Genomic DNA, 8,418 nt, shown 5'->3' with positions numbered 1-8,418 from the left:
TTGTTGCTTGGGATTGCGGTTAGATTTGTGTTCTTTGTCTGATTTTTAAATTGTTTCGCACGAGGATAAAGTTGGGTTTGGCATAAATGTGGATATCATCTTAAGCATTGGTTTATATGTCAGAATTTTAAACTGTTGTCGCTTGGGGTTGGGGTTAGAGTTGGGTTTGGGTTAGGGTGTCATTTTATTTAACAGAAAGTTGTTCTAACCCCAATCCCAAGCGACAATGATAAAAACATAGGAAAAACAATTGAGTAACCAACACGTGAAACAGGCACGAAAAAGAGTCGTGCCACGGACACTTGAAAACGTGGAAATACGTAACTTAAACGCTTGAAACATTTCGAGCTGAATTCAAAACCAGTCACATTCCTATCTAACCATCTGCGCTACTCACCTGACCAACGGTGAGCTCGAACTGCTTCACTGCAGAAGCTGCCTTGAAGGCTCCGGTTGAGGACTTTCATAGGTCATTTTTGTGAACCAATCAAATTTCTTTCTGACCCTGAGATCATGTTTAAGTAAAACTCCTATCTGAACTAGTTTGGGGGAAAAATCACGCCTTCCGGGAACTCCGGGAAAAGAAATCAGGGCTTCATTGATGGCAGGTGTAAAGAGGAGCGTGGCGATCGCTGATTGGGCAGTGTGAAGAGGAGGAGGAGTATAAAGAGAGCCTCAGAAATTTTGGAGAGAGCAGTTTATTCTAGCCGATCCGGGGAGTGAGTTGGAGTGTTCGGGCGAGCGCCAGTGAACAGAAGGAGGAGGATATTGTTGGCAGGGCGAAGAAAAATTATCGATTTGGCTGGAACAGAGACCGGGCTGAGTATATTGAGATCTATACCTATCTGTGAAACGATCTAGGGAAATTTGTAACAAACTCTGAGTGATTGTAATTAGGAAGACTCACCGTAAGTACTGTCGAAGGAGGCCGTTCAGACAAAGTCACACGGCAGCAGGGAAATTAGCCGTAGGAGAAAACCAGCTGTGTGTGCATAATTAATTACCTGTTGTGGAGTGTCTTCAAAGGTCCACCCCTGTCTAGATCTCTTGTCCTGTCGGTTGGAAGAGAGGAGAGGGAAGCGTTCGATCCACCCAGCGTAGCACACCCCGGGTGAAACACCTTACTTGAACTTTAACACCCGCAGAGGCCGTGTTCGGCCAAACGCAGCAGCAGCCTTCAATCTACATCTCCATCTGCCTTTGCTCGGAGCCTCAGAAAGGGTTAACGCTTGATGTCCATCTCCCCAAAGGTCTGTGAGTTATATCTCTTTCCGATCTTTTCTGTATACTTACCATATGCCCAAAGCTAAAGCCAGCATATTGTGTTGTACGCCCACCTGTATGCCCAAGTGAAGTCCCAGTTGCCCTTCTATGTACTTACCATATGCCCAAAGCTAAAGCCAGCATATTGTGTTGGCCGCATCGAAGTTCGTCACGTGTACCAGCAGGTACTCATTTGCATTCAACACTTTGGTACTTACCATCTGCATCCTTTACGCCCAGGAAAGAAGAGGGCCCTGGACCGCCTCCCTGTAAGCCAGAACGAAAGGGCACATCGTGAATAAGCTGTTTATCGTCGCACAAACGGAGTAAAGAAGAGTGAAGGACCCACCTGAGATTTCCCGCGACAAGCCAAAAAACTCAGAAATAAGTTTTTATAAGCTGTCGACCTCAAAAAACGAGCGTTCAAAGACACAAAAGTGGAAAACAGGCAACTTTTCATAGTACTCTTATTAGTAGAACGGCGATCCACTTTTTCTCCTTAAAAGTTGGGTTTTACTGCTCGACAGCTCATAAAAACTTATTTCTGGGTTCTTTGGCTTGTTAACTGTACATATTGTCACACAGCAGCTTTTAGGCATTATTCTGTTTTTTGTGTTATAAGCCAGAAATGACCAGGAGGCGGCCTCTCGCAATACAAAGTCAATGGAGACGGTTGGATTGTTTTCCCCCCGGTGGGTGTGTTTTTCAAATTTGCATAACTGCGCTCTGTCTCTATGCATGAGATTAAACTAGACATAGTGATACCAAAACAGATCTAAATCTGTTAAGGAAACGGAGAGGAAGATTGGGTCTCTTAGTCTGTATATGAGTGTTATCAAAGTCAAAGTCATAATGTGTAGTGGTAATTGGGTGTTACCAGAGAAACTTAAATCTGTCTCTTGTTGGCCATTATAAGCACATTATAAATCAGAATGTATTAAACAGTTTTTAAGGGTTAAATTGTCTTTAATAGATATTTTCTGTCTGCACGGGTCTATATGGAAATATAACAAACCTAAGCTAGATTCAAATTCAAATTCTAGCCTTGACAAATCTAATATGGTATCAGTCTGATCATTCTTTGCAAGGTAAAACATGAATGAATAAAACCCAGTATTCAATAAAAGAAAATAAAAATAGGCCTTGAAAGTACAGAAGAGAAAAACAACCAATTAAGTTATGTTCCAAATTTGATCTTCTTTTCCAGCAATAGTGAAATAGAGAAGAAATTTTTTACTTACGTGTCTTGCTTTTCCAAAGATCCCAGTAATCCCACATGTGTAGAGTGTTTTCGGGTTCGTTCTCCGGAAGTCGCGTTGGTGGACCGCATACGTCATCAAGGTTTAATATTTCGGGTTTAATTTCAGAAAAGCACCAGTTACATTTCAAGGTAAGAATGAAACTACAATGATTGTATGTCTTAAAAGAAATAAATCTTAATTTTCTAATGTATTTTAACTGAAATGTGGTAGAACCTCGATGACGTATGCGGTCGAGCAACGCGACTTCCGGAGAACGAACCAGAAAACATGTTCGGGACGTGTCCGGCGGAACTGGCACGAATGGCCACCTTACACATGTGTCACCTAAAGTTTCAGAGGAGGCATCAAAGTCATTGATAGTGCTCATAATTCAGTGTGAACTCAAACATTTCTCTTTGAAATATTTTAAAGCCACCTTAACGGATCTGTTAACCATAATGTTTACAGTATGTCCATAATTATTTTATTCTTTATTCAGTTTGCATATTAGAAGAAATATCTTTAGAGGAGACAAAGTTCATACTTAAAGCACAACAACTGAAGCTTCCGAACTTGCTTCTTTTAGTTCACTTAAAAAATATAATTTTTGGTAATTGTTTAATTATGTTCGCCAAACATTCCTACAGTAATATAGCATTGTGGATTAGCATACCTTAAAACAGGAGTTGGGAACCCTGGGTCCCGGAGGGCCACCGCCCTGCAGAGCCCAGCCCCAACCCCAATCAAACACACCCGAATTTCATTTCCAAGTAATCCTGAAGACTTGAATTAGATTTTTCAGGTGTGTTTAATTCGGTTGGAACTAAAGTCTCCAGGACAGTGACCCTCCAGGAACAGGGTTCCCCACCCCTGCCTTAAACAGTGTCGCTGTACCTCTGTATCATTTCATGACTTTTTTTCAGTACAGTGAGGTGAAGCAAGGCAGAGTTAGCTGGAGACCAGTCAGCTAGCACAGAACATTTTCTCATCATCCCATCACAGGATCACAAAACTTTTTTCAGGTACCCAGCTGTTCCCTGGGACACCTTTCATTCAGACAGAAATAATGCATGGCCCGAAATTGTGAACTTGTGAACTGGATTTAAGATTAGATAAAAATGGCATGATGTTATAGAGATTCGTGTATCTAGTATTTAAAAGTGTTTCAACGTGCTCAAACTTGCTATTATGCTGTCATGATGCTGGCTGTGGTCATGTTCTTGGCGAGAGTTAATTGGTGTACAGCCTCTAGAAAGTAAATACAGACAGAATCATCTATCAAAGTAAATGGTAACAACACAGATGGTACTACAGCAATACACCAGACTTCAGAAATTACACAGCTGTGTTTTTGTCTGTAAGTTGCAGACAATTTGTGCTTGAAAGTTTTATAGTTCTGAAATTAAGAGGCATGATGTCGAGTTAACGATGGCAGGTAATTCTTGGGTAAAGTAGTTATTTACAGTAGGAATCCAAGAAAAGAAAATGTTTTTAGACATTCTTTGTTTTTATGATATTATGCTGAAGTCATTGTCATAGTGTATGTGACTTCTGTTTAACATTTTTTTATAAATAATTAAATACTTGAATATATTTTACCAACATTTTATATCTTAGATTGCAATTTTGACAACAGTAAAAATGCATTCGACTTAATTGTGTTCTCATACTAATAACTTGTAAGTTATTCATGACATAATCTTAGTACTTTTTATAAAAACCAAACCATAAACTGTCCTACAGCTTACAGCCAATCATTTTTAATCAGTACTTAAATAATTGAGAGATATAGAGGCAAAGCCCTCTTATCTAGTAAATGAGCATCTTTTATCAGGCTCTGATGTTTAGGTTCAGTAATTTCAACTTGCAAATTATGAAAGTCAATGTAAAAATGAAGAAACTAAACCACATATTAGGGGGTGCTTTTATCCATGTCACTGCCACAATCGGGTTGTATTCAGGTCTAAGCACTCACAAGGGACACAAGTTTAAATGTGATTCACTGTTGTTTTGTTTTGCAATTTTGCCAACAAAGCAATATTTCTAAATGTCCTAAATCTGGGATTAAGTCAATTTAAAGCTAATGTATTTGATTAACGTATAATACATGCCGAACGCATTCGGTTAATATTATTATTTCATTTTTGATGGTGATGGCATTTAGCTGTTTTGCACTTGAGCAAAAACAATTACAATGTAACAGACACTAAGTAACCCTAACTCTCCTACAGCTTGCAGCCAATGTCAGGTTTCCATAGACAAACAACTCGTGCAGACTTTGGATCATTTACTGTTTCTCAGAATGTGCTTCCTGAGAGTGGGTCTATGTTTACTTTCTTATGAGAGTGGGAAAACAGATTTTCCCATGTGATCATTTGTATACATCATTACTTTTAATGAAGGTAATAGTAATGGTCCTAACTAATGACTATATGTGATTGCCACACTTATGTCATTACAGTATGTTGGGAAAGGGGGTTGGTATGTGGGGGGGGGGGCTGTCTGCACCAAACTTTAGAAACCCAATATATACTATTTCCATAAATCTCTTCAGCAATCCAGCATATCGCTTCTATTAAACAACACCCTCATATCATTCAACATACATGTTGCAAATTATATATATATATATATGATACTATGATATATGGCTCAGCACTGTAAACTTACTGGACTGTACATGTTAATTTGTCATCTTCGTTTAGCAAAACACTTTGACAGAGCAAATACACTGTACTGTGTAGCCTGTTTATTTATTTTTCATATTTCAGCTCTGTCACCCTACATTAACTTTGACATTCACCATTATCACATATAAACATATAAACTTACTATGATGCTTTTAGTATATTGTGGGAGAAATTTTATGGATTTTTATTAGCACTGCTAAGCAATCAATTTCCATCTTGGGTAAAACACTAATGACAAGTCTTAGTCTTTTGTCGCAAGCCAAGTCTTTGGTGAAGGCATTAAAATGCTGCACATATGTTTAATAAACCCTCATGCAGAATCTAAAATGTATTTTTTATTGTTATTTAGCTGAAACAAAGTACAAACATTAGTCACATCATAACGTTTATATTTGAACAGTTTGATTTGCTACAAACAAATACACATAAAAAATTAAGAAATATGTATATGTGGATATTTTATTAAGATCTCAGCTTTGCTGTCCCTGCAAACACGCACGTGCATGCACCAAGCACGCACGCATGTACACACACACACACACACGCGCGCGCGTACACGCTCTCTCTCTCTCTCATTTAATTTATTTTTCGCTAAACCTATGTCTGCCTTTCTGATAAACAGGATCTGTGTATCTTCAGCAGTGAATCCGTTACTGGCTCTTATTCAAGTAACACATACCTAGGCATCTTACTGTCTCAAAGGAGAAAAGTAGGAAAGAGGGAGGATGGACTTCTTCCATGAAATAAAGCTCAGAGACTTTTAAAAGGGATTTCTATACCATGATTACTTTTTTCAGAGAGTATAGGTGGAGGAACAGCAGCCACCAAAACCACTGCTTACTGAATTTTAGGCATAGATGGGTACGCTGTATGAGTTAAACTTGAATCTTTTACAAATGTTTTGATTTATTAATAAGATAGCCAAATGCTTTGGTATTGCTTTTTATTGCATGATCAGAAGAAATTAGCAACCCCCCAACTCTGAGTCCAGATTCAAATGTTATTTTGATTTGACATGTGATTAACTAAAACAGCTAAAGCTGGAGTCTGATGAACACTGAAAGCCTTTCTGACATTAAAGATTTGAAGAAATGTGAATTAATTTTGAATCCCTTATTACTGAGATTTATAGAGATAACTTAACTTTCTATAGAGATAGTTTGTAATAAAGACAATGGTGCTTTCAATATAAAACAATGTGACTAATTTCCTTTAAGTCATACAAACAGAAATAAATCACACTGCAATCCCACAGCTGCAGTGACCTCTAACATTCATAGGAAGATCCATTTTTATCAAACACACCCATCGAAGGTCGGAGTGCCATTAGAAGATTGCAAAACATGCACAGCTGCTTCTTTAAGACAGTTAAAACACTGAGCAAAAAGCCATAAGCCTATATTACTTTATACACTTTAAAGACTTCTGGAGGAGAACTGTGATAAACAATTAACGCTAATTACATGCACTAGTTCTCCCATATATGCTCAAAAAAGGCCTATAGCTATTGACACAATTGCATGTATGGATATTAAGCATGAAACAATGTAAATTGAACATTTAATAAAACATGTGATGCGTCTGTTCAACAGGTCCCTGATCTCTGTAATGGAGAGTGACTCAGTGGAGTGTGCGAATCCATATGCAGAGATTTATTATAAAAAATAAACAAATAAACCAAACTAAATGATTAGAAGACAGCAGTACAAACAAGGGTAAAGCAGAGAATCGTGGTCAATATAAACAGGCTGTGGTTCAGTATCAAACAGGAAATCCGTAGAGCAAACAAATCCAAAACGTAATCCAATAAACAAGGTCAAGAACAGGCAATGAATCATACACATGGCAAAGAATACAGACTGTGGGAAAACACTCGGTAATGACAGTGATAAACTGGCAATACTTTGCAACATGTTCAACACTTCAGATGGCTTTTAACAGGTGGCTACAGGAAGTAGAGAGAGAGGAAGAGCAAAGTCAATACTCGGTTGATGGTGCCCTCGGGAGGTCGGATGAATGGATGGCTGATGTTACAGAATCCCCCCTAGAACATCTCTAGGTGTTCTTTGTGGACGTCCCTTTGGTCAAGGTGCTGGACTGTCAGAATGTGCACGGTGGAAATCCCGGGTCAGAGATGGGTCTAAGATGTCCTTGGCAGCAACCCAGGATCTTTCTTCTGGACCGTAGCCCTCCCAGTGCCGGAGCTCCATCAACATCCAGCGGCAGGGGGGGCTCCCTGGGACACATGAAAGGAAGGAGAAATACGATAATGAGCAGGAAGCTCTAACCTGTATGTTACTGGATTGATTTTTCTTAGTATACGAAAATAGGCCTACATTGACTGAGTTTTCTTCTGGGTAGCCGCAGCCGTACTCTTTGACCCGGCTGGTAGTTTGAGGTGGGACATCTCCTGCAATCTGCTTGGATCTTCTGGGTTCTGATCGCTCTCTGTAGCCTTACATGAGCGTTGTCCCATACCCTTTCGCCTCGTCTGACCCAGTCATCCACCACAGGAACTTCAGAAGGTTCACCAGACCAAGGGAACATGGGTGGTTGGTATCCTTGAACACACTTGAAGGGGGTGAGTCCTGTAGATGAGTGAGTGAGTGAGTGAGTTTCCAGCATGTTCGGCCCAAGGTAGAAATTCAGCCCAAGTTCATTTTCTTGACTACAGTAAGATCTGAGGCAACGTCCTAGTTCCTGATTCACTCTCTCCACTTGCCCGTTAGCTTGGGGATGGTAGCCTGATGTTAAGCTTACATTGATATCCAGCTGTTTACAAAAAGCTTGCCATACTCGAGACATGAATTGTGGGTCCCTGTCTGAAACTTGTGCAGTCTCCATAGCTGTGGGTAACCCCTGTAGTAGAACAAGACGACACGCTTTATAAAACCCATCGTCGCTCTCATTCTTCTATGGATGGTTTGGTGAATCCGATCTGCATGGGTTCAACAGGTTCCAGAGAACTAGCAGCTGAGGCAGACATTGAGGTAGTAAATGGGCTTGTGGACTTGTGGGGCTCTTTCAAAGCAGATTATCAGTACGGATGGCCATAGATATGAGTTGTTGTAAATCCATGTCCATATCCTTGAATGCAATCTCTGACTGTAACTTAGGGTGTAGGCCACGTTTAAACATTGGTTTCAATGTGGTCTCGTTCCATCCACTTTGTGCTGCGATAGTACAAAAATTGATCGCATATTCAGCAGCGGTACGATTTCCTT

The sequence above is a fragment of the Misgurnus anguillicaudatus genome, chromosome 21 (assembly GCF_027580225.2).
Source record: "Misgurnus anguillicaudatus chromosome 21, ASM2758022v2, whole genome shotgun sequence".
In the NCBI taxonomy this organism is placed as follows: Eukaryota; Metazoa; Chordata; class Actinopteri; order Cypriniformes; family Cobitidae; genus Misgurnus; species Misgurnus anguillicaudatus.
The sequence above is the reverse complement of the archived record's forward strand: the minus strand, read 5'-3'. Positions refer to the sequence as shown.